General features: G+C 39.1%; 1 protein-coding gene across 1 annotated transcript in view; it reads right to left on the bottom strand.

Annotated features, from left to right (window-relative positions):
* The window catches only part of Col8a1 (collagen type VIII alpha 1 chain), a 128,037-nt gene that overhangs the window by 50,413 nt on the left and 50,591 nt on the right, over positions 1-27,033 (bottom strand). The window contains exon 2 of the mRNA XM_075961831.1: positions 1,940-2,057. The gene's annotated coding sequence lies outside the window, so the exon portion shown is untranslated. The remainder of the gene's footprint in view (positions 1-1,939; positions 2,058-27,033) is intronic.

Here is a 27,033-nt window from a genome sequence, read left to right as displayed (position 1 = left end):
TAAAAAGACATTGAAAAAACACTTAGACTTTTAGTTCTATGTGAAATTCATTTTGACAATTCATTTTGACAAGGAAAAAGATGTATACTCAAAAGTTCTTTATTTTTCTCTCAATCAGAACTCTTTCAAATGACTTTCAGATGGTTATTTTCATTAGAAAACCGGTGATTAAAGCTTCAGTCATGCCTTAACTTGCCATATTGAGTAGCGGTGATTTTTATTCCGACTCGCCTAACCACTGCTCTTGACTCAAATAGCTCATTGAGTCACTTTTACATTTTACTGCATTTGCACCTTAGTTTAAAAACAAAGAACTTAATTTTTTAAAAGTCTAATAAAATGTATTTTTGATCTTTCTACCACAACTTCCCAAGCAGTTCCCCTCCTTTGCCCTGTAATAATCACCTTCTGCATTTTTTATGATATAGCTGAACATTATTATTGTAATTTTTTTACTGGGTGAGCCTATCCATGTCCCTGGCAGCAAGAATTTGTCACAAGAAATCCAGAAGCTGAGTTTGTAGCTGGTTGTAACATCGACAGAGTTTCTCTGGAATTTAGCTCATAGCGTTCCCCAAGAGTGGATACAACCCATACCATGCCTCTGCCCACTGGTTTCTCCAACAACCTCCATCACCTTGAATCCTATAATCAATCTATTGCTAAAACAAACATGTATATTTTATTCAATGACTTTGCATTGTGAGTATTTTATTTGGAGAACGTCTGATTTTGATGAAACCCAGTCCAAATAGTTGGCAGTATCTATATTAACAATGTAATATCTTAGTAAGATCAGTAAATTGTCTGCATTCCTCCAGGTGTTCTGAATGGATTCATATTGAGACAGGTCGTGATGTGTGGTGGGATGCTGTGCCGGATGTGTCTTTTTGTTCAAGCGAGTCTCCAGCACAAGAGCACAAAGAACCCGAAGAATCTTAACATATCAGCCTTTCAATGATAAACTAAAGCTACACTGTAAAAAAGTCATTGTGCTGCTATATATTAGGAACTTGCAAGCCGTGAGTCCAAAAGTCACACTTAAAACCAGGCCGCGGGAATAAGCATAGGGCGGTGTGGCTACTCTGGGATAACGTCTACTTGTCAGGAATGGATGCTATGTTTTGGCCTTTTTTCTCCATCAAAGTTCAAAAGCTAATGATGTACTTTATACTTGTTGCTTCTACGGAGACATCACTTAAAGAATAAAAGACTCTGCCACGCTGGTATTCCTTTTCACTGTGGATATATTATATGTCTCATGTGAACAAAACCACATTTGTTCTGTCATGCGGTGCTTCAAACATCCTAGATTGTCCTTGGGAAAATTCAGTCCATATCACTTCAGTCATCTGAAATGAATAATTTCTTCATTATAACTCATAATTCCAAACTATAAAATATCAGCTGGAAAAAAATGGGCCCAATTAAGAGAAACATGATAATGGTAGAAAAACACATATAGACATGTCTGAGAGATGATAAGATTATTTTAATTTTCCCATTTGCACTGGAATTATTTATTTTACAAATCTCCAGATCTTTTATTACCTAAAATCCTTTGCTGAATCATGAAAAGAAGCTTAAGTTAGCAATTTTTCCCTGTACAATCTAGCTGCTAACATCTGGCGAACACTTGGATACCAACTATGGTCCTATGGAAATGATTATTCTGAGACTCTACTTCAACATGCCCGGACTTACAAATCAGCTAGACTTGTACTCTGCATGTTACTGTGAGTTTATTTTTTAAGCTTGATGTTAGTGATAGTCTCAAGTCTTTTTCAGCGGTGTAGATAGTATGGGAGACAGGACAATAACTCTTGCAGAAAGGCTGGGTACCTATCTGCCTAATTGTTTAGGAACTCCATGGCAACAAGCCTCTGCTTCACCTGTGGGCCAACCCGTGGCTGGTGCCTTCCTCCCTCTTCAAACTTACATTTAGACTTGGCTGGCCAGGGGAACGGAGGATGAGTATTCCTGTTTTCCTCTTGTTGTAGCACCGCGGGCCTGGGGCCTGTCTAGTCACAGGATTTCCTTTATTTCCAGAACAGCTTCTGAAGTAGAAAAATGAGCATGCTTTTACTCCTTTGTATGCAAAGTAAGAAGGTAATTATTACCAACTATATCTTTCTATCACATGAGAATTTGATAGTATATACAACTTATTATATGAGAAATTATATAGTAGAAATGTATAAACAGAAAATTTTAGTGCACATTCAAGACACAATAGAGATTCTTATGTATTGATATGAAGAGAGTGAGCAAGCGTGTGTTTTACTTTTATTTAAACAACTCTATGTATACTTTTATAAATAGGTTACTATAGTTTAGATCTGGAATCTCTTCAGAGGCCCATATATTAAATGACTGTTTAGTCCATGTGGTCACTGGGAGACAGTGGAACATTTGAGAGGTGTGGCCTAGTAGGAGGATGTAGTTCCCTGGGAAAATGCCCTTGAGGAAACAAACATTGGTACCCTGACATTTCTCCTTTGTTTTTTTGGCTATCACAAGGTGAGCAAGCCTCCTCTTCCACTCACTGCCGCAATAATGTACCACTAGAAGCTCAAAGCAACAAAGTTAAGAAAGAGCTCATGGCCTGAAATTTCTGAAATCAGAACCCAGAAACACTTCTCCTTTCTTAACACATTAGTTAAAGACACACATGTATGAATTTGTACAAATAGATCATGCACCTTTTGTCTTTATTAGTTTTCATCACCATGCACTAAGTTCTCATGAGTTCCATTCTTGCTGATAGAGACCCTTTGCCGTGGCATTTCCTACATAGGAAGTCAGTTTGTGAGAAAGCAGTCTCCTTTAAGAAAAGTCATGCATTTTCCAACTCATTTGCATACAGCTGAATTAGAAGTTGTTCTTAGTTAGTTGTCAAAAAGGTCATGGTGGGCTGTGATTTGTGTAAATTTTCTTTCAGTGCTGACACAACTCCAGCAGATAAGCACACTTCGTCCATCTCCCCCATTCAGACGATTCACAGAGCATGTGAGATCCTTCCCACTGAAGCCGGGTTTCAGAACTTCACTGCTCTTCATAACAGATACTCTCATTGGAGAGTGTGCCCCTACACTCGCTAACTTCTGAAGCTGGTTTATGAAAGAACAAGAGGCTGTCCCCTGTGCTAGGCTGTGGTCCTTTGGAACGTGGGCATCTGACGAGTATGTCTGGTCACCTTCAGACCACACACAGAAGCTTTACATCAGTCTTTCACTGTCAGCTCAGTTCAGCCTTCCTTTCACTGTCAGCTCAGTTCAGCCTTCCTTCCGCTCCTCACCCAGGAATCCTTTCCCCAAGACCACTCATTTCAATCTCAGTGTGAACATCACTCCCTCCCAAAGGACCTTCTTGCTCTGCACTAAAATAAACCACTCATGCATCTCTAACCTTGCTTTAATTCTACACTAGCCTTAGAACTTCCTTCTTTGAGCATCATATTCACTTAAAGTCTGTTTTCACATGAACTTCTCTTCTCTTCCAGTAACTTTCCTTTCCTTCCCCCTCCCAATCACATTCTCTTTCTCCTTTCCTTGACAGGGTTTCAGATAGCTCAGGCTAGCCTCAACCTCATTAAGTAGCTGAGGAGGACCTTGAACCCCTACACCTCCTGCCTCTGCCTCTCAAAGAACTACCGGCAGGTACCAGCACACCAACCTCTAGTTCCCTACCTGGGGGGCAGTAAACTTGTTTCCTTTAGACAAAAACATCTTCTTGTAACTAGAACTGGGCCTGGCACATGGTTCAGTGTTTTAAATACTTGTTAGACCCCTTATAAATAAACACATCTTGCAATTCTGAAACACAGAACTCAACAGGGAAAGAAAACCAGTACTTGAGATTTTAAACACTTTATTTTCTTTTTAAGCCAGAAATTTTAAACTTTATGGGTATTTTAAAAGACTTTGATGGTTCTGATTAGAGTTAAGTACATTCCTTCTATTTGGAAGAAAAGAAAAACCCACAAACAAAATCACAGCAGCGTAAAATTTTTTCAGGAGTATGATGAGAGCTCCCTCGTCAGATCACATACTTTTGAAACTGTATCACCATTCAGCAAGGCTCTTTGCTTTGAAATGAAGAATGTTTATCTCTCACCAATATTTGATTGCTGTTGAACATGTGGTTATTTACTGGATAAGGAGAAGTCTTAGTAAAAAGACTTTCTTTTATCATTATAAGCGTTGAAATCAATCTTGTTTTGTTTTAATTTTATTATTTTGTTTTTTGAGACAGGCTTAATTCAAACATCTAGAATAAGGTGGTATATTTACTGCATTTGGTAAGTGTAATGAGAACTGTTCCCTGTGGTACCACTCATTGTGTGATACAAGAGCCTTGTGGGTTGGGCTTCACTAACCAGGGATGATCTATGATCATAAGATTCTATAGTACTGAGATTTACTTCTATAAAACCATTGAGTATAATGTGTATTGCTATTCTAAATTGCTATTTATAGTTGTGCCATAACATTTCAGGAAGCATATAATATTTTCTCAGACATCTAGACATAGGTTTCAATACATATATCAACACAGCCTCTCCTAACCAGACTTGAATTTCCAGCATAAAGCAGGCTGATGATATTCTTATGGCTTCTGAAGAAAGAGGGGATACATAATTGTGCCCTTTGGGCCGGTTCCTTGCTAATTGTGTTATCTGCCTACTCTCAATTAATCCTACAACTGTGCCACAAATGAATAGAGACAGGGAGATGAAAGATTCTATTTTTTTTTTTTTTTGCACAGCAATGAAGGAAAAATTTGGCAAACCAGGAATCAGTAAAACAAAACTGCCCAGTCTTATCCGATCAACATCATTCAGGTACTAAATCTCAACTTTTGCAAGGGATACCAAATATCACCTTACTGATGCATAGTGGCATCAAGAGCAAAAACAGTGTCCACTGCTTAATACTGCTACGAAACAGTATTGCAACTGCACATTTGAGTTGTTGAGAAATGGATGAACTTAGGAAAAAAATTGAGTTAGGCACCTTGAAGCTACTGGAAGCCAGTCTTTCTTTCCTATAGAAAAGTCTATTGATTTAGTCCATGACTGATATAAAGTTTAGAAGCGGAGAGAGCCCATTATCATTTTAATTAACAGAAACTCGAGGCTATATATTATGAAATTCCTTTCTACTGGAACAGGATCAAATCTTAATTAACAACTGAATCTTGATAAATAGAAGAAAGGAAGACATTCTAGGGTTATATTAAGCCACTACCAAGAATCTAGATTGCTAAATCGCTGGCTTTCTTTTAAGCATGATTAGTGAGACATTCATTTCCTCTTTCTTATAAAACACATCAATGGTCTCATGACTCCAGTAATAAGGTTCAAAGGGGCCAACACTGATTGATCTGGGAAAAACGGAAAATACTTGCATCTCTAAGGTATATATGACATGATTGGATTATAGTACTTTGAAATGGGGACAATAGGAATGTGGAATCAATTATTAAAAATGCAAATGTACTTGAGAAATGGTGACTTTAGTTTGGAAGGCTACAGGAGAGGTACTTCCATGGTTGGAATCTGAAATGACCTTCACTATAATTCAAGTGTTGATATTTGACAGAAAGTCTCCCTGAGATATTTTTACTGTTGGTGCGTCTGTCAATCACTTTTTGCAACATGTGTTATTTCCCGGGGGCATGCCATCTTTACTTAGGAAATAAGAAAGGCACACACTTTCTTAGAAAAGCAGACAATGAAATAACTCTTCAGATAGGCTACAATGTTAAGAATATAATGGTGGTTCAGGCTGGCGAGAAGCCATCCAAATAACACTGTAAAGTAAACAAAGGTTATGTCTTTTTAATTGTAAATAGTTAAAGGGAATAAGATATAAAGTCTTCTTTTACGGATGTAAATATTTGACAATATATAACAAATCTTAAGCTGAACCAAAATATAAAAATACATAAATTTTTAGGCTTAAGCTAGCTGTATTTTAACATTTTTGCTTTAAGTCATCTCATTATTTCCATTATGACCAGTTAACAATGTCTAGACAATGACTGATTTGGTAATCAATTAATTAAATGTAAATATCTTACCTACAATAATCTATTAAGCAATTTGTTTTCAAAAGTTAAAGGTTGGCATATTCCGGTTTAATTGACTTTTGTACCTTCAAAACACATGAAAAACTTCAAATTTATTTTGTTACTGTTCTGTGAAATAACCATGAATTGGGAGAGGAGGGAGAGAGAAAAAGATTTTCTATGATCTTGGGAAGGGACCAAGACTTTGAAATATCCCAGCAAGAACAGGATGAGAACCAGACTCCAGACATCAAAGCGTGGTTGAGGTCCAATTTTGGTGTGGTCATACTGACTTCAGTGTTCTAGATGATAATTTTATTATTATTATTATTTGAATGTGATAATTCTTCATCCCCTAACAATGAAATTAAATTGCCTATTACCTAAGGTAAAATTTGCTTTTAAAAATATTTTCTACAAAGTAGTTATAAATGAAGTTGTAGCAAGCAATACTAGTGAGAGCTGTTATTTATTAGGGTGTCTTATATCTAGGCTCTGTCTACTAGGTATGCTTTATATTTGATTTAGTCTTCATCACACTCCCACAATATGGCAACACTTTTATTTTTAGTGTTTTTATTAAGTTATACATTTTTATCACTTAATATAATCTTTAAATAATGTATACACACTCATTTTAAAGATTAACCTTTTAGTATTTTAATTATGAATATGTATGTATATACATCTGTGTATCTCTCTGTGTGTGCTTATATGAGTATGTAGTGTATGTGTGAGTGTGTCTATATATGGGTTATGCATATCAACACAGGTATTCATGGAGGTTCAAGGCATCAGTTTTCCCTACACCTGAATTTATAGGTGGTTGTGAGTTCCCCAGAGTGGACGCTGGAGGCAGAACTCTGGTCCTCTGGAAGAACAGGGTGCACTTTTCATCAAAGAACTATCTCTCTAGCCCTTGCTCATCTACATTTTAAAGACAGAAGCTAAGATTCCTTTCATTCTCCCCAGAACGCAGTGAATGGCTCTTAGCTGGTGCCTAGAAAATATTTCTTAGATTAAGTGAAATGTCATTTCTTATGCTTACCCTGAGGGGATAGATTTCTGTTAGTCATTCTGTTCTTTCAAAAACACAACTTTGAAGATCCCTAAGGAAAAATGGAATTTTTAACCCAACAAGCAAAGTGGAGTGACTCACCCCTGTCTTTCTGGGTGAGTGAGGACCACTGAGAGATAAAGGGAAGATTGAAGGGTATTTTTACAAGGATGGGTGGGAAGGTGGAAATACTAATTCTAGTAAAAATGACTTGAGCTTTCCATGGGTTAAAACCAACGACATAAGGCAACCAGGATGCTGTGAACTTACAGTCTTTTGTGGGGGCACTAGTTGCAAGAGCCCCAAGTGACCACCAGTGTTCTAAACTGAGAACCCCAACAAGATGGGACTTACACACAAAAGATGGGAAGTTTATGCTTGGGGGCAAACGCCTAAATAAATACTATCTTGTTTGTTTTGTTATTTTCAATTTCCAACCCCCATTTATTAGCCTTTTCAGTTGCTTGCTCACACTATTCAATCCCCAACAGCAATTATACTTTGTTTATTCTCCTACACATAGGTGAATCAGGAGATTACAAAGACTCCTCTCTCTGAGTCCATTCTTTACTGCTTTGATCAATCAATGCTCAGTATTTTTTTTTTTAACTTTCAATCATACCAGGCACCATTGTTGCCAAACGGTCCCACCTGCACATGTGTGCACGGTGTTGTATAAAGTAAATGAAACAGGCTCCACACCTTGCCTCTAGGAGCTCGCAATAAAAACCAAACAATTGATAGAGTGAAAACAATGGGCAAACGGAGGGACAGCTGTGTAAACAGAGAAACAGAATCAATTAGAGGATTTGCTACAAAGTGCTAGAACCGGTGCTGTTCTCAGCTGCAACTGAAGCAAGTGAAATTCTCACTCTGTGAAAAACTTCATGTAGTTTGTTTTGAAGATAAGGAAGGAGAGACTGATGAGGAAGGAAAGAAGCTTCCCTCTGGAGCAAGAGGAAAAGGGTATTTCCCACTCTGCACTGGAAGGGTTCATGTACTGTTACTTTGGTCTCCACTATTTTCTAAAAGATTTGGTTGTAACCAGCCTGCAGAAGGAAAATGAAAATGTATTAAGCAGTGTACAGCCTGCCAGAGAGATTTTATAAGCCTCCTTTCTTTCCACTGGAAACCAGGCTAAAAAGAAAATAAAAACCAGAATGTATTATAATTGTACATTCCACTTATAACCAACGAGCAGATGCCAATTGATTTTCCAAGGAAATGATTACTTTGGGTTGTTCTCAGGAGCCATGCCACTCGCCATTCTGGGGCCTGCACTGGGCTTCACAGAAATGGAACTGCACCTACCAAGCTCAGCTGAGAGCAAATTCCTGCGTCTCTGCTCCAGCCACCCAAGGCTGATGGGTATCTTTCTTATTGTAAATACATCCAGATAGGAACTTGAAAACCTCCCCGGAATCTTTTCCAAGGTTTATAAAGCCTTTGGTGCCAGGGAAAAATCTTTCCATCTCACTTAAATTCCTTTATTTGTAATTTAAATTAATTTCCTCTCTTTTCTTCATCAGAGAGGACACCAGGCATTGCTCCCACCCCCTACCTAGTCATTTCCCTACAGACAACTGAAACACACACCCGGGCCTGTCCTCAGACATACAGGACTTCTATTTCACGTCTATTTATAATCTTTCTTTTCTCTTCCCAACTTTGTTCTCTGTATTTTTTTTATTTCTATTAGAAACTTGTTGAAGAGCTCTTAGAATTGTCATTTCATTGTTGATTTAGTGAGGATTATTCTACAAACATTGGCATGTCAGTATATTCCATTTCTCTAATACCTGCCAGGTTTGAATTGATTAGGTCATATGAAAACTAAAGAGCTCCAGAATTTATGTTTCCTCGAACCTGGGAAGATGACCTCAAGACCTGGATGGCCACTGACTTGCTCTTAACAGTTTGTTTAATTTATCTCTAAACATCATGGTGGGAGAATGAAATTTTTTTTTACCTTTGAAATGAAATGATGGATCAAATAATTGTATAGTAATAACCATCTTTAGTACTCAACTGTTCTATGGATATAGTCCGAGTGTTCTTTTGGTCCAAAGAGAAATTATTGTCCCTTAATAGTCATTATTTTTGTTCTTGGTGTCATTTTATTACTGATTTCTCTAGCAACAACCTCAGAATTACAACTTGAATTTCTCTATTGAATATTTAAATACTTTTAATATAATTTCTCTCAGTACTTTTGGTCATACAATACATATATTTATCATTGGTTTTTCCACATATTACATATTTTTTTTCCAGTAAATTATTGCCTGAATATTTTTGCAAAGTCACTGAGGTGTTTTTGCTTTTGTCTTTTAAGATCAAGTAGCTTTTAGGCAAGGAGGAAAGCAGTCTGCAAAACTGCAACTACGAACCTCTTCTGTCCACACGGTTGTATTTCTTCCCTTGCATGCCCAGTGAACTTAAAAAAATGAATCTTTTGAGACTATGCTAACACCCAGATTTCCCTTTATTCCCCAAACTTAAATACTATAGAATTAAAACAAATATAACACCAAAACAATTGTCAAAAGTAGGGCTTTGAAAGCAGTCAGTGGATGTGAGTTTTTTGGAGGGTTGATCTTGCTCTTCTGTGATGATCCAGTAAGTGTCATTTTTCTCCTCCTTCCCCTTTAAAGCTTATCACTCCCTCCTAGAAAACTTTCTGCTATAATATTCTTAGAGGTTTTGTGTGAAGGTAGCTGGGTATGATAGGGACACCTTTCCCTTAGCAGTGTGGCCTGTCCTGCCCTTTCTCTAGAAGACACACCATTCCTTAAAGCTATCTTCTGTTTGACTTGAAGAAAATGTTACAAACCTAATAGCTAATTAAGTAATGGAAGTCTGAATTCAGTCGTACTCCAGATAAGAAAGCAGAATGAATGTTGGTTGCAGAGTTACGTGTCTTTTCACCTGTGCTAAGGTTATCAGAAGTCTATTTATTTTGCCTTAACAAAATGACCTCAGTTTTAAGCCATTTCTGTTTGTTTCCTATAAGGATCTCCATGCCTTTCTCCTCCTCTCTCTCAGCCTTGACCTTCAGACTTCTTTGGTGGCTCTGAGGGACCTGAGCACAAAGCAGGTGTTCCGGACTCTCTGGTTGACCCCTGTCCTGACAGTTTGTTCTATCTTATGCTACATAGCTCATACTCCCATGTATCTGAGCAGCTCAGAATTTTTGACCAATAGCCATGCCACGTGGCACTAAGCCAGCTGTACTGGAGCTGGTGGTGAGCAAGGGAGATGGCATGCTCGTGTTATCGCTGTGTGACTCCCTATGTTCTGAATGGCTCGGGAATGCTCTCTGCCATTCCTTTCATCCCTAAAGCCCTTTCTTTTCTTCAAGAGTCCTCTTCTGTTCAGTCTTATTTTTGCTCTCTTCTCATTCTCCTTTTTAAAAACTATGTATTTTAAACTTTATTTTAATTAAAATACAGCTACATCATTTCTCCCTCCTCACTCCAACCCCTTTCTTATTTTCCCCTCCTCTTCAAACTTCCTGGCTTCTTTTTCCTTATTATTACACACACACATACACACACGCACACACACACACACACACACACACACACACACACACACCTCACAAGCTTAATACGACCTGTTGAGTTCATTAAGTGTTGCTTCTATGTGTTTAGCCAGTACCATTTGGTATTAGATAGTCAATGGTGACTCTTTCCTAGGAAGACTAACCTGCTCTTCTTATTCTTATACATAGTCTATAATCACCAAGAAACCAAGAAGTTCCAAAAAAGGGAGATTGGGGACTAAGTAATTCCTTACAGAGAACTTCTGTTAGTTTTTGTTTGTCAGAAGCTTTACTGTCCTTCAAAGTTCTTGATCTAAAGGTTCCTCTTTCCCATCTATTTTGATTCCAAACACCGCAATTGCCTCTTCTTAGTGACAGTTTGGTGCTAGACCCTAGGTTTTGGACACATGACTAGTTCTTTCGTTTTTCCTGCTCTCTCACTAACCAAAGAAGCAGCTCATTCATCCATGGCTCAGAGAGGTAGAAAAGACTGCTTTAATTTAGGTTGCCTCACTAACTTGGTGATGTCAGCTTGTATGATATATGTATATCATACAAGCTTCCTATTGAAGACCTATGTGTCATTACACTCCTTACATAACTTTATCACTTTAAAGAAATTTTCAAGTTAGCAGAGAGTCATATAAGGAAACTATTCATGAGAATACAGTGTATGGAACTAATAAAACCAACATGTGAAACACAAAACCTAAGAGTCTATACCTTTCTTGTATCTTCCTCTTCCTGAAAATTTCCTATGTGTCATTGAGTATTAGAACTCAGAACTCAGTAAAACTACACTCAATTCACTTGCTTCCTTTGCTATGATTTTGGCAGAGAAGTATCTGCTAGTTTAGTAATAATATGGTGTCTGGAAAATGGGAAAGGGTCAATGAGATGGCTCAGTGAGTGAAGGGGCTTTCAGCTAAATCCCATCCTTAATATCCACAAAGTAGAAAGTGAGAACTGGTTCCCACTTGTTGCCCCTTGACTTCCACACATGCACCAAGGCATCTACACTGTGACATGTGCCCCACCCAGACACAAAATAAATAGATAAATAAATGTAAGAGAAAAATGAAAGAGATTCTATAACTCAGCAGACTTAACTGGAGGTCTGGAGGTCTGGTGTAGGAGGCCCTTCTGTATTTGTGTTGCTTTCTTTGGTTATTAAAGAAATGGCCTTGGCCTAGTTGATAGTGCAGAACTCAGGTAGGTGGGGAAGACAGAACAGAATTCTGGGAGGAAGAAAGCAGAGACAGAGAGACGCCATGATTCTCCTGCCTGAGACAGACACTAGTTAGACTCATGACAGTAAGCCACAGCCAAATGGTGATACACATTAATGGAAATGGATTAAATCAAGATGTGAGAGTTAGCCAATAAGAGGCGAGAGATAATGGGCCAGGCAGAGTTTAAATTAATACAATTTCTGTATGGTTATTTGGGGGGTTAAGCTAGCTGGGTGGGAGGCGGCCAGGTCCTTCTATTACAGAGGTCCTCTCAGTGATCTTTGTATACCTGTAAGATGTCTGTGTTACCAAAACTGTTAAAGACAGGCCTAGTTGTGAGAACAATAGATGATTATGATTACCATTCTAACAATGAAGATTAACAATGTAGACATTCACAAATGAGTGCCAACACTGATCTAGCTTAAAGCAAGTGTCAACTTGGAGGACCCAGTGAGCATAGTTAGAAATGGCAAGTGATGTTTAGTTAGTTCCTCCTTTTATAGAGATGAATATAGATGAATGGTGTCTATAAAGATATTTGACACTTGCTAAGTGCTGAATTTTATTTGTGAAGTGTATCATTTGTACACTGTTTTGGACAAATATTTCCTTTTTAATTAAGACTTACTTTTTGAATTAGCTTACAAGGCAATAGATTTCCACATAGGGTTTTCTTTTCTTTTCTTTTTTATTGAGAAAAGGAGAAAAAAAAAACAACAAGTTTCCATAGGGTTTTCATGAATATTCCACATTGGTTGATTCTCTCCCTCTCCCCGTAACTCCCTGCCTTCCACCTTTTCCCCCATTTCCCATTATCTCTCTTTCCATTTTTATTTATTGTCTTTCTCCCTACAGCCCATTTTTTGTCACTGGGGTCCCTTTCTAGTTCATAAGCACCATTTTCTATTTATTACACTAAACAGATGTGATAGCTTCCCTAAGATCACTTAGTCTACCAATGACAAATTGCGATTCAGCTCCCAGGTAGACAGTACACAAACTTATGCACTTTCCTCTGGGAAAAACGCTCCTGTTTGGGAAGAGTTTTACAGCACAACCTCATTAACATGTACCATAGCTTCTGGTTGCATACAGAGGTGGGAAAACTCAAAGTCAATGCTAAGGAATTAGACCTGTTGGAAATAATTAGGATTTTGAATTTCCTGTTAGGCTTAGGTCAGAGAGCCAAATAGCATGACTGGAATTTAAAAGGCCCTGAGTAGTCTTATGACTAATAATAGCATTTGTAGTCATGAGGCCTGAGACAAAAAAGGAGCACACAGGGATCTCTGAGGTCAAGCATTCAGCTCCAGGAGGTTAGGAAAATACATCTTTTCCTAGGTTCAAATGTCATGCAAAGAAATGCGAATGATTGACTACAGTTGCACCTTCTGCCACTTACTAATAGACCTTCTGGGACTATTGCAAGCCATCTGGTCTACAGACAGGCCACCTGCTACATTTTCAGTCTGGAGTCTACTTGACTCAGCAGTGATTGCACAGAGCATTATTGTTGAAATGCTAATCGTTTATTAAGGTCTTTTCTGTAAAGGAGTTTAGGGCATGCATGTAAAATTTCTAGTGAGGGTGGGCAGATGAGACCATGTATTATCTTTAGATGGTTAGTTAGTTTGCCAATTGCGTCTAATCATTCAGACAGACTTTGTTTTAGAAGTGATGTTTTCCAGTGTAACTCTCTGGGATCTTGTTCAAGATGTTCCTCATAGAAGAGTTTTCACAAGCTATAGAAGAGGATTCTTCACCAGTGTAAAATTATAATGCCCAAGAAGTCTCTATGTTCATGCACCAATCAAGCATACATTTCATTTTATGTTGTTTTGCACCTATATTTACCAACCTGTGTGTGACAGAGTATGATAAACTGAGATGTGGCATGACCTGCTTTAACTAGGACGCCAATAGATGTTGCCATAGTAAGTGGTCTGCTGACTGCAAATTCTTACACTGTAAGCTGCAAAGAATCATATCAGTATAATACGTATGATACTAATGGCGGTAGTCTGAGAGTTAAAGCATAAGACCCAAGCCTATTACAGACTCCATAAAATATGAAACTATAACAGACTTTCCAAAGATAAAATATTCAAGAGTCCACTAGCCTTGAGGTTGATTTTAAGATGAGACGTTTCAGGTCACTGCTCTAATCCTGCTTTTTGTGTTCTCATGTACTAATGGCTCAATTAAATTTCTCATTTCATTGAGAGGAATGAAAAATAAAAAGGCAAGATTTTGCTTCTTGTCTCATTTTTGTACATCCCAGGGAAAATTATTTCTCATTGCTATGAGTTTATGTAGCTCTGGCTCCAACTGATGTTTTGCTTGTCCTGAGGTACATGCACAAGAAAGGTACATTGAAAAGCTGAGCTCTGATGACAAATAAAGAAGCATAAGTACTCCCTTATATTTCAAGAAAATATGGACTAAAAAGAGCACTCGCTCTGCTCATCTGGTTTAGGCTCATCCACAAAGAGCCACTCTGAAGAATTGGCAGTATTGCTTACTGAAGTCAGACTAGGTTGCACCCTCACCCATTCCTCATAACTTAATCAACCACGAGGTCTGTCAACTCTATCAATTATCTCACTAATAAATGCACCTCTGGTGGACTCCATGGTTAGGGCCGGTCACCACAACTCTCATTTGTTTACCACATCAGTCTCTTAAGCATTTTTCCTGTTTGCATTCTTGTTCTCTCCCCAGAAGCCACATGATTCATTGCAATTATGAGTCAGATCATGTCCCTCCTCTCCCCTCAAATCTTTCCATGGTTTTCTAATGCACTTAGATAAAACTAATTCCCTTGGTTTAGAAAGTTCTCTGGGAACCTCCATATCCAACTGACACCTGACTGCTCTGAGCTTGTTCTAGAAAAACAGTGCCTTCTTGCTGATCTGGAGACATATCATGCCAGTTGAGGCCTCTAAGGTCTTCCCATCTACAATTTCTTAGGCTTGGAATCATATTCATTTAAATGTAGCCTTTTCTGGTGTTAGCTAAGCTGTTGTTCCCTTAGAAAGCATCCCTGCCTTCCCCCATGTAAAGTGGCTGCTACTTCCTCTCCAAGCTATAGTCTGTTTTCCTATTTATCATGCGATTTTCTGGTAGACTCACGAGTTCCTTTTTTTTTTTTTTTTTTTTTTTTTTTTTTTTTTTTTTTTTTTCAGCATCTGGTTTGGTTTTATTTTTTTTTTTTTATTTTTTATTTTTTATTTTTTATTTATTTATTAAGGATTTCTGCCTCCTCCCCGCAACCGCCTCCCATTTCCCTCCCCCTCCCCCGATCAAGTCACCCTCCCTAATCTGCTCGAAGAGCAATCAGGGTTCCCTGACCTGTGGGAAGCCCAAGGACTGCCCACCTCTATCCAGGTCTCCTAAGGTGAGCATCCAAACTGCCTAGGCTCCCCCAAAGCCAGTACGTGCAGTAGGATCAAAAACCCTCTGCGATTGTTCTTGAGTTCTCAGTATTCCTCATTGTCCTCTATATTCAGCCAGTCCGGATTTATCCCATGCTTTTTCAGACCCAGGCCAGCTGGCCTTGGTGAGTTCCCGATAGAACATCCCCATTGTCTCAGTGTGTGGGTGCACCCCTCGCGGTCCTGAGTTCCTTGGTTCCTTGCTCGTGCTCCGTCTCCTTCTGCTCCTGATTTGGACCTTGAGATTTCTGTCCCGTGCGACTCACGAGTTCCTTAAGAGAAAAGGCTTTGCCTGCTCTTTTCTTTGCTGAACTTTACAGTCCGTCTTGGGTAGGATGAAGAATAGGTGGAAAGTTGAATGATGGAGAGGTGGCTAGAAACATATTTCTAGGATTATTGCCAAAGAATGCAAAAGGAATGCAAAAGGAGTCACTCACAGGTGGCTTGGAGGTGCAGAATGTGTTTAAACTTACTGTAAGGCTCCAAAGCAAAGGTCCATTCCTCCTATCCTATTTCTTCATTACTTCTGTTGAAATTTTAGGAAACACTAGACACCTAAATGAGTCATTCGTTTCCTCAAGGGATGGACTTTAGAAATGTCTTCCTCCTCCTGGCCACCTGGTTCAAATGATTTTGCTTTCCTTCCATAGCAAAGGGCACCCTTGGGGGAAATAGAATACTGTGTATTGAAATCGAGGTGGGTCAAGGTTTAGAAAGTCAAAGGAGTATTGAGTCAAAAACAGATGGTGTAGATAAAAAAAGCAGAAAGAAAAGAAAGATGGAAGGAAAAGAGCTGTTTTCTAATCACAATTGTGTGGTGATAGTCTCAGATACATTGATCATAAACACATATGTTTTAGACATGCCTAGGGAAAGATATCAGAGGCCCCTGTTTATAATGGGAAAGACTGGCTTTGTTGTCTCAGTACATCTATGGTTAGCCTATTTTAGCTTTTTCCCTGAACATAGGACCAGGCTGCCTTCTTCTGCACCTCTCCTCTCATCAAAGTCACAAGTTTCCAGGATTCTGTTTTTTATATAGCAAACCAGGTTACATAAGAACAATTTTCCTTAATAAGATTAATCCTTGTGGCCAGTCTGGGACATGTTGTATGATTATATTTATTTAATAGAACACTGCTAAATGTTTTTAAAATGTATTTTCTTCCCAGGGTTTGTAATACTCTTAAATGGTAAGTAAAGTAATAGTAACAGAGGCAACTTTATTCAAACAATACCAGTGGTCCTTGAGAGGGGATTTAACGGAGCTCATAGCAGCCATCTGGCAGGGTGCTTAGCTCACAAAAGGCTGCCCAGTGGCCTAGGATCAATGGCTGAAAGCACTGCGGAGCCTATTGCTGGAGGTTTCAAGTAACCTTGCTAGAAGACTTTATAACTTTATTCCGTAGAAGCTCATGGATCCTGTTTTAGGAGGTGCTAAACCAATTGGCATTTAACAAGCATTTGCTTTACTGGTTTCTCTCTTCCTTGGTCTATTTCTTGAAGAAGCACCTGGCATCTCGTAAGGTCCCGGAGCAGCAGGAAGAGAAGAAATATACCCTAGTCTAGTTGCATCTTAAAAGTTAAAGAAGCTATGGGGAGTGAGAAGTATTTAATAGGAAGGCGGGGTTGTTTATTTATTTATTTATTTATTTATTTATTTATTTATTTATTAATTAAAGATTTCTGTCTCTTCCCCGCCACCGCCTCCCATTCCACCCCCCATCAAGTCCCCCTCCCTCATCAGTCCAAAGAGCAATCAGGGTTCCATGCCCTGTGGGAAGTCCAAGGACCACCCACCTACTCCTGGACCCAGCAATACCACTCTTGGTAATATACCCAAGAGATGTCCTATCATACAACAAAAGTATATGCTCAACTATGTTCATAGCAGCATTGTTCGTAATAGCCAGAACCTGGAAGCAACCTAGATGCCCTTCAATGGAAGAATGGATGAAGAAAGTATGGAATATATACATATTAGAGTACTACTCGGCAGTAAAAAACAAGGACTTCTTGAATTTTGCTTGCAAATGGATGGAAATAGAAAACACTATCCTGAGTGAGGTAAGCCAGACCCAAAAAGAGGAACATGGGATGTACTCACTCATATTTGGTTTCTAGCCATAAATAAAGGACATTGGGCCTATAATTAGTGATTCTAGAGAAGCTAAATAAGGAGAACCCAAAGAAAAACATATAGGCATCCTCCTGAATATTAACCTTCATCAGGCGATGAAAGGAGACAGAGACCCAAATTGGAGCACCGGACAGAAATCTCAAGGTCCAAATCAGGAGCAGAAGGAGAGAGAGCACGAACATGGAACTCAGGACCGCGAGGGGTGCACCCACACACTGAGACAATGGGGATGTTCTATTGGGAACTCACCAAGGCCAGCTGGCCTGGATCTGAAAAAGCCTGGGATAAAACTGGACTTGCTGAACATAGTGGACAATGAGGACTACTGAGAACTCAAGAACAATGGCAATGGGTTTTTGATCTTACTGCACGTACTGGCTTTGTGGGAGCCTAGGCAGTTTGGATGCTCACCTTACTAGTTCTGGATGGAGGCGGGGTTGTTCTTGTTTAAGTCCAATCAATTCCCTGATGTTTATTCTAGCTCTGTTATAACCACCTGTATGTACTTGGGCATATCATTGAACTTCTCTGTTATTTACTCTCCTCATCTCTGAAATGGGGACAATAATAGGGAACTTTCAGGACTGTAATCAGAATTAACTGGCATGTTTGTTGTTATGATTTGAATATGGCAGTGACATCCACAGGCTCAGACTTCGAATGCCTGTCTTCTCTGCGGTGACACTATTTCAGGAGACTGGGGCCTTAAGGGAGGTGGTGTCTCATTGACAGAGAGAGGTAAGCTTTTGTAGGTTATAGCCTGGCCTTCGGTTCTGGTGTCTCTGCTTCCTGGCTCACCATGGGGTGAATAACCTCCATTACACACTGCTGCAGGGATGGAAGGACTGCTTTACCGTATCTTCCTGCCATGACGGGTTAAACCTTCTGAAACTGTGAGCCAAAGCCAGTATTTCCTGTCTTATCTTGTTACAGCTCGATATTGTAGTTTCCAATGTGTGTAACTAATGCCTATGTGAAGCCCTGGCTGAGCAGGGCCTCAGATTCCAGAGCAACAATTACACAGCGTGACCTGCTATTATCAGAGTTCTTGTTCGTGTCTTCTGCATCAGGTAGGACAAGTTTCCCCCAGTTTCTGTTTTCTCTTCATTTGAGCAACAGCTACATCTATATGATCCTATCTGAGTGATCACTGTCATTATTAGCACCAAGCTGAGGCCATTCAGGGACTTGGGATCTTTGGCAGTTAAAGCCAAGGGTAATCTAGCCAACCAGAGGAGCGGGTCACTTTTGGAAAGCTCTATGCCTAGATTCCCTTCTGTGAACTCTCATGAAGGCTATGGGATCCTTCAAAAACCAACCGCTGATGAGGCGCTTAGAAACATCTGTCTTGTTTCTAGGAAGCTGCTAAATGTTTCTCCTTAGGTCCTCTCTGAAGATAGGAGACAAAAGCCAATGCTGGGGTACACATGCCAAAAGAAAGTGGCATTCTTTAGGTACCCCCGACTGGTTGGTTTTCAATTCAGGACTCAGGACTCACAGTCTTGGTCCGGATGTCCGGTCCAGTCAGCTGAGGGCTGAACCGTGGGGAGGAATCAGGATAAACTGGAATGACTTCTGCCATTGCCTTGGCCAGTGTGTTTTGCCAAGTGGTTTTCCCCTCAATTTTAAACAAATCAATGTTAAACAGGGAAATGTACTCCATATGTAGCTGATGCCTTTATCCTCAATTCGCAAGAATGCCATCTTGGAGGTAGGGTTTCCAGGAATTATTCGGACTTTTTCTCTCTCCATCAAAGAAAAAAAACTATTTTAACAGTCACAAACAATTCTTCATAGCCTTGGTGGGGACAGTAAGATCTGATTGTGGTTTCTTCCACACAAATGGCTCTAAATGCATTTTCTCCTAACCTTTAAAAATCTTATTCCAAAGTATGACTTTATCCGCTTCCAACAAGAACAGGTTTTCTGCTTTGTTCACTTCCAAGTTTACCTGAATTTAATAGAGGTCAACAAAACCCTGAAAGGCCCAAGTATTTTTACTAGTGGAAAGAAAGTCACAGACCAGAAGCATTGCTTCTATTTATTGATAACATCAAAATGCCATTTTCCCCACTAACCCTGGTTGGGAGACATAAATCATAATTAGGGAAATGGACAGCTGGAAAATATTATTCCAACTTTGATGACTACCCCCCCTCCAAAAAAATTAGCAAAATAAGACTCTTACTACTTAGTTCTATCCTATGATTCTCTCTATCCTAGAGCGTTTCCTGGTACTCTGAAAGTTAAATTCACCTGATTTTTTTTTCACAATTCTATCAGTTTATCACTGAGCTCTTATGTGGTTGCATTTGTTCATGGTCTGAGGACCAGACAGGCTGGCAACCTTTTCCTTTGCTATTTCTCTGCCAGAGTCTCCTAGGTATTAGGTCACCTCCATTTGTTTGTCTGGTGAGGATTGGCTTTCTCTTCTGGGACTGGATGTCAGACTGGTCAGACTGGTTCAATACAGGAATAAGCAACCTGGAACTGACATTGATTTTGCAGATGTGCAAAGAATCCCAGGAGTTTTTTTTTTTTTTTAAATAGAAAGGGAGTCAGGGTGAAGGGAAAAGGCCCTGAGAAGAGAAGAGAGGAGTGTTTTTAGAAGGCTGAAAACAAAACAGTTAATCATATGGTGAATCTGGGAGTTGTTTCTACCAAAGTGACCCACTTGCTTTGCAGTTTAGACTACAGTACAACTCTCTCTCTCTCTCTCTCTCTCTCTCTCTCTCTCTCTCTCTCTCTCTCTCTGTCTCTCTTTCTCCTTAACTGGGAAATCACTATCTTACTATTTTCCCCCTCTGGTGAGTTATTTCCTTTCCTAGGCTTTCAAACTGTCTCCTTCTTAATCAAAAAAGTAAATAACTTCATTTGTAAGAGAATAAGGAAAGCAAGCAAACAACCCGGCAGCTAGATTGGCAAATGGAAGAATATTCTCGAAAGCCTTGCAATTATCTGTCTGAGGACAGACTTGTCTGTTGATATTTACAGAAAGTTAAGATGGTAACTTTCTCCTTTGTAGGTAATGCCCTGAAGTGGGGCCAGCAATTACATCATGAAAATAAGATTTTTTTCTTCTACCTCACATTTGTCTAATTCATCAAGAAATTATGACTCAACACTTAAGAGTTACCAGATTTCTGTCAGTGCAGAAGCAGAAGTCCTGGACTCATATATAGCCTGGTTATCAATGTTAAGTTTATCTCAGAGTTAGTATGGATGTTGACAGCTATCTATTGTCTCACTCATAAGATAGGAGTAAAAATCTTGATGATGATAAGAAAAGCAGCAGGCTCTCATCTTTTGGGCCAACGTTAGCAATCCTGCACACAGCATCATCAGACTGACCGTGTCTACCGACAGTGACTGCCCAAGAGGGTTACATTTGTAAAGGTCTGCTTGAATTTCCTTAGCTTCTGTATATTCAGTGTTACTTTGAATTTTGTTTACAGGACACTGGAAATTTATTTTAATAATGTCCCTTTTATTCAGACATAACTATCTTTAACTTGAAGATATTTTTATTATTTCTGCATTTTAATGCTTGTATTGGTGGCTAATGGGGACAGAATTAGTGCATTCACTTGCTGTGACTTTCACTCAGTCACAGCCTGCCCACTGCTTCTCCTCATGTGCCACTTGTCATGTGGGTGGAGTGAGGAGAGAGAATATTTGGTGAGAAGCCCAGTCTGGAATCTGGGAAATCTCCCAGTTCTACTGATGACAACCTTAGTGTTACCACTAGTTCAGGGATTCCCAAGTCATCTTCTAGTTTAGCAGAGAACCCAGAGTTTTGTGTTTGTTTCAAAACTTTTTTTTTCAGTGAATTAAATATGTGTGCACGTAGAAACACACATGCACGTTCATTGCAAAATACAAAGCAAAATGACATTTTAACAAGTAGATGCTCATCTTTAAAATAGACATATTATCCTGAAATATGACCTGCTCATCTCCTCACACTGCAGAAGAGGGAGCAGCCTGTAGAGTTAAATGGAACTTTCTTGTGTTTTTTTTTAAAAACATTTCCTTATTCTTTAGATTTTGTATGAAAAGTCTTTTGTGCTTTAAACCTTCTTTAAGAAAGAAAATCTTTAAGAAGCAAGAATAAAACTTATCTTCAGTCATTGGCAATGCTTCTTCTGCTGTTCAGAACATTACTAGTAACAGTGCAGCTCAGATGGAGTGACCATAAGAGCTATATGATCAGATACATGAGCTTTTTTTAGATATAGCTTTTTAGAAAGTGAAACTCTGTATTTAGCTTTCTTTTTCCATTTTGATATGTAAGGTGGCATGTACCTATATAGATGTTTTTCATGTATGTTGACACACATGTGTGGTTGCCATGTATGTATGTCAGCAGTTCTCAACCTTGGAACATGACCCCTTTGGGGTGTTGAACAATTCTTTCACAGGGGTCACCTAAGACTATCAAAAACACAGGTTATGTTTCATTATGATTCATAACAGTAGCAAAATTACAGTTATAAAGTAGCAATGAAAATAATTTTATGGTTGGGGTCACTACAACATGAGGAACTGTATTAAAGGTCATAGCATCAGGAAGGAACCACTTGTCTAGGTACACATGCATGTGTGTGCAAGTGGAAGTGGAAGCCCAAGACTGATGCTGGGAATCATTCTCCATTGCATTCGTACTTGATTCATTGAGGCAGGGTCTCGAAATCAACCAAGAGCTCATCAGAGTGGCTGGTTTTGTTAGGCAGTTTGTTCTTGAGAGCCTTTTCTTCACCCTTGGAGGCTGAAACTGCAGGCAGGTTGCCACCCAAGGACTTACGTGGATTCTGGGGATTTGAACTCTTGTCCTGATGCTTGTGTGGTCAGTTCTCTAACCACTGAGTCTTCTCCCCAGCCCAAGTTATGGCTATAATTTTAAAAGTTAAATTCTTAATATAAATGTGCTTTATTGCGGGTTTTCTCTTAAAGGTGAAATTAGACTAATTCCTGTACTGAGGATTCCTTAAGAGAAAAAATGGCTCTTAAATATTTCCTTCTGTTTGGGTGAGTAGATACTTATTAGTACCTATTTAAGCTAGAGAGTGATGTCCTTGTTCTGACTGAAGTTATGTAGACATTCAACAGGTGAATCATTAGTGTCATGAAAGGATGGGAAGAGCCAAAGGAGGGTGGAATACGACATTGAACTCTTTATCGAGCACAGGTGCTTAAACTTTCTGTACACAGGAAGCGTCTAGGTATTTCTTCAAACTCTCACCTCTGGTTCCTGGATATTGAGAATCCACAGGCCACAGCTGGGTAACATTGATATAGTGAATCAGAGAAGGGACATACAATACTATCATACATTATGTATGTACACACCAAATATGCAATATATATATATATATACATATATATATATATAACATTCTAATTGGCACACACTAATTGTTCATATTTATGGGGTACAGTGTAATGTTTCAATTTATGTAAACAGAGGATAGTGAATAGATCAGGGTGACTAATATAGCTATCATCTGAGAAGTAAATCATTTCTTTATGTTAGGAATACTCAAGATCACCTCTACTAGCTGTTTCGAAGTTTCTGTGAATTCACCCTTATCCAGCTACACTCAGACACCCATCAGCTATCCTTTCTGCATATCCTGTCATATTTCCCTGGCTCTAATAAGCACTATTTTGTTCCCTATTTGAGAGTATTTTACGAAAAGCTAATCTGAAAGTAACTATCAACTAAGATCTGAGGGCTGAGGGGCAGAAAGAGTAGAAAGGACCAAGGGGGTAAAATCGGCAGGTTGTGTTCCTTTGGGGTCCTGATCCAACAGGCAGAAGATGGGCCTGGACCATTGCTTTTAGGTGTGAATGGGAGAAAAATAACGTTTCTTTGGGAGTGCACTCTCTATGGGCATTTGTACAGCAAAGTTTATTTTTCTAGGCAACATTTCTAATACCCCCCAAAAGAAAGAAAAGAACGAATTAGACAGAGAGAAAGGAAAAGAAACTATGTGCCCTGGGTCTAATTTCACCCTCAGACTACTCCACCGCTGGAGATGGAGTGGTCGGAAAATGCCTTCATAAGCAGAATTTGGTGTTATAATTAGAAAATTATCTTTTCCTAGAACATTTTGTGAAATTGTGCCGTGAGGTGTCAGCAGGTCCTTGTGGGGTTTTGTCCAGGCGAGATCGACTGACATGTAAAATCCAAGAGAGTTCCAAAAAAGCCACTGTAAAATCCCAAGTATGTAGAAAGAGTTTCGTGTGCTTGCCAGTATGGTTTTTCCGAAAAAGAAAAATTCTAAAGAGATCAAAGAAGGGCTAAGGAAGTGGGCTCTAGGCTCAGGCGGAAGGTTTTATCATCAGAGTAATTCAGGCTGGTGTTTTCTGGCAGGGCAAGTCAATGGGCCAAGTGGAGAAGTGAGCATCTTGGCTTTTGATGTGGGCAAAAGGGAATTGAGACTCAGTAATGAAGGCAAAATGGGGAATTGGGGAGAGACACTCTTCCTGAGCTATGACTCTGACCACAGACTGTCTCGAAGCATCTGGCATCTTCTTCAGTTTCCAGTTCTAGGATTGGGCTTGCCCAGTGTATCCTCAGATGTCTGCTCACCACATTAAATGGCATGTCTTTGAGAAGAGAGTATAAGTGATGTAGGGGCATACAAATAACCCTCGGAGATTTTTCTTTTTAACTTTCCCTTTTTTTTTATTAGAAGACAAGTCAGGCCAAATGGAAGAAAAGGGAAGTTACAAATGGCGGTGCCTGAGAGGGGTGTGGAAGTGTAAAGGCTAAAGCAAGTGGGTATTGGTACTCACAGTAGAGTGAGGAACTCTGGGGTGGGAATTTTAGGGTCTAAATCCCAACTTTGCCGCTTATAAGCCTTGTTATTTGGACAGTAGTAATTTGACTTTTCTGTTACCACATACATAAAACAGAAATATCTATCTGAGAGTTATTGAAAAGATTTAAAAATATGGAACATCAAGTCTTAGAGCAGTGCCGTATACAGTGAGTACACAATTAATGTTAACTGTTATTTTATTGATCATCTACATGCAGATAAAGACTTTTAACTATGTCACTTCTCTGAAAATGCCCTAGGTTGGGTAATTCCTGGGCTTGATCATGTAGATTCCTTTCCATGTCTAACCCCCTCTTCAATAGATTAGAAACCAAATTTAAAGCAGTGGACAGCCCAGTGGCCTCTTCCTGAGCACAGCTGCCACACCTGTCAGGAAGACAGCGTGCTCCTCAATGAATGATTGAGACTTACAGGCAAAGACAAAGTGACCATGGTCAGCTTGCATAGGCTTGAAGCTCTCCAGTGTCCACATTAATATAGAGCAGGTAGTTTCTTCAGACTTAAAATCCACCATCCAAGGAGTAAAGGCGTGGCGATCCTCTCTAGCAATTGCTGTGTTACCACCCTTTTCTTTGGAGTACAGAAGATACCCTTTGTGCCAATAATGGGCTTGAGATAGGGGAGAAGGTGAGACTAAGAGAAAGAGAACAATGAGAGAGTGAGGGAGGAAGAAAGAAAGAGATGGAGGAAAGGAAGGGGAGAATGAGAGAGAATAATTGATCATGCTTGCCATGGAAGGAAAGGCCCTATCTGTGGCCTGTCTTCTGATGTGGGATTCCCCTCTTTATGCTATGGAATCTATGCTAGAAGTTCTAACCAGCCAAGAAATCAGAATTGTTCACTATGCTCATCAATCAGTGAAAACTTATTTGAAAGTCTGTAATTCTAAGGCTGGAATGCTACTCAGGATTGGGCAGTTTTCCTCTCATTTTCCTCAGGTACGGATGTCCTGTTTCAGAAAATGACTCTAGACTTTCAGTTTGTCTTAGTTGGATTCTAGTTAAGGAGACAAAGAGGAAAAAGAATCTACCCTGCAAAGGAGAATAATTCTCATCGAGAAGCACCCCCTGCTTTTCCGAGTAAGATTATGTTAGGAAAATAAAAGGCTTGACCTGGAGATGAAGAACCTTTCCAACTGTCAAGAGTTCACACTGTCACTGATTTTCTAGTGCCGAGGAGGGCAGGTACAGACAGACACAAATGTGTAGATTTTTGGAGGTGGGTGAGGTGGGGTTATGGGGAGGTCAAGCCTATTTTGTTCTTTCTTTTTCCAAAGTGTATATAGAGACTACACGTTTTCCCAGGTCAACAGTAATTTATTTACATAGTCCTTAGATCAATGTATTTATGGTTAGAGACAATTTGGATGTTTTCTGAAAATGCCCAAGGTATTTCTGAAGGTAGAATGTAAGATGGTACAAAGATACAAAGCAAGCTGAGCAGATGATTTTTGACATTTCAAAACAAGCACTATTTATCATCTTATTTTTTCTAAATTGGCAAAATGACAAAATTAAATGAATTGAATAAAGAAAGTTTTATTCAACCTTGACTATGTTCATTATGTCCCTCCACAAAGGATCATAATTGGGGTCAGGGTTTATGATTCCCCACATAGGAATCAAGTCTCCTTATTTATTATGAATAAATGAACTTAGGACATATTATCATTTTAGGAACATATATCACATTCTTCTTGTGCAGACTTATATGTATCAAATGATCTTCCTTGTATTGTATTTCTCTCAACCAGTACTGTGATAGATTTCTCTCTTGAGGTCTTAATAAAATGCTGTAGTATGAACCTCCCTCTCAAATCTTACCATCACCCCAGGACAATGATAGATTTATTTGCTAGCTACTTAAGAAAAAGGTAAGAATGTTGCTATTTGTAATTTGCTTAATTGGAATTCCTGAAAACCAAGATTCTCATATAAGTGTGTGCAAATAATTCAACTACAATGAAAGACAGGATAAATAAAATCAAGTGGTTTGCAGGCTCTTCTTGAGAACTCTGATGCTGCCCTTTAGTTCAAGAGAAAGCACATGAAAATCCAAAGAAAGAAATAATACAAAGGATTCTTTATTTGCTACTGTGAAGAGTTCCCAATGACATAAATCAGCAGTTGTGAATGGAAAACACAGATTGCCTATAGAAATGATGAAAGTTGGTCCCTCTAAGGCCTCTTTAACCCATAACAGGGGAACTATAAATTTACTAAATGAACAAATAAACTTGCAGTTCTAAAACCTGGCTTTGTGTTAGAATTACCTGGGGATTCTATGTGAAACTGAATTTTGTGGGTCAAGTAACTCTATTGTTACTTTGTTTTTTAAGAGCTGGAAGCACAATAGCATATAACCAGTAGGAAAGGGTGTACAGAAAGTTGTATCTGTTTCTATGAATGTACATTAGTAGCAGAGGCACATCATCATAGTCAATAAACGTGCTTTAATAAACACGCAAAGTGAAAATAAGATGGAAACATAGATTAGGGGCCATTTGTGTACGTTTTTTTCTCCAGTGCTATGGATCTATTTTGGGGCCTCATATATAGTAGGCAAATATTGGACTACTGAGATACATGCTAGGCTCTTATTGTATCTTTTTAAAAAAGAAATTATATATATTTTCTTCCTCCAACTAGGTTGTAAGCTCTGCCAGTGTGGAGTGGCAGCTTCCTGCCCTTTTATCTTTCTTCG

The sequence above is a fragment of the Microtus pennsylvanicus genome, chromosome 1, assembly GCF_037038515.1.
Source record: "Microtus pennsylvanicus isolate mMicPen1 chromosome 1, mMicPen1.hap1, whole genome shotgun sequence".
Taxonomy (NCBI): Eukaryota; Metazoa; Chordata; class Mammalia; order Rodentia; family Cricetidae; genus Microtus; species Microtus pennsylvanicus.
The sequence above is the reverse complement of the archived record's forward strand: the minus strand, read 5'-3'. Positions and strand labels throughout refer to the sequence as shown.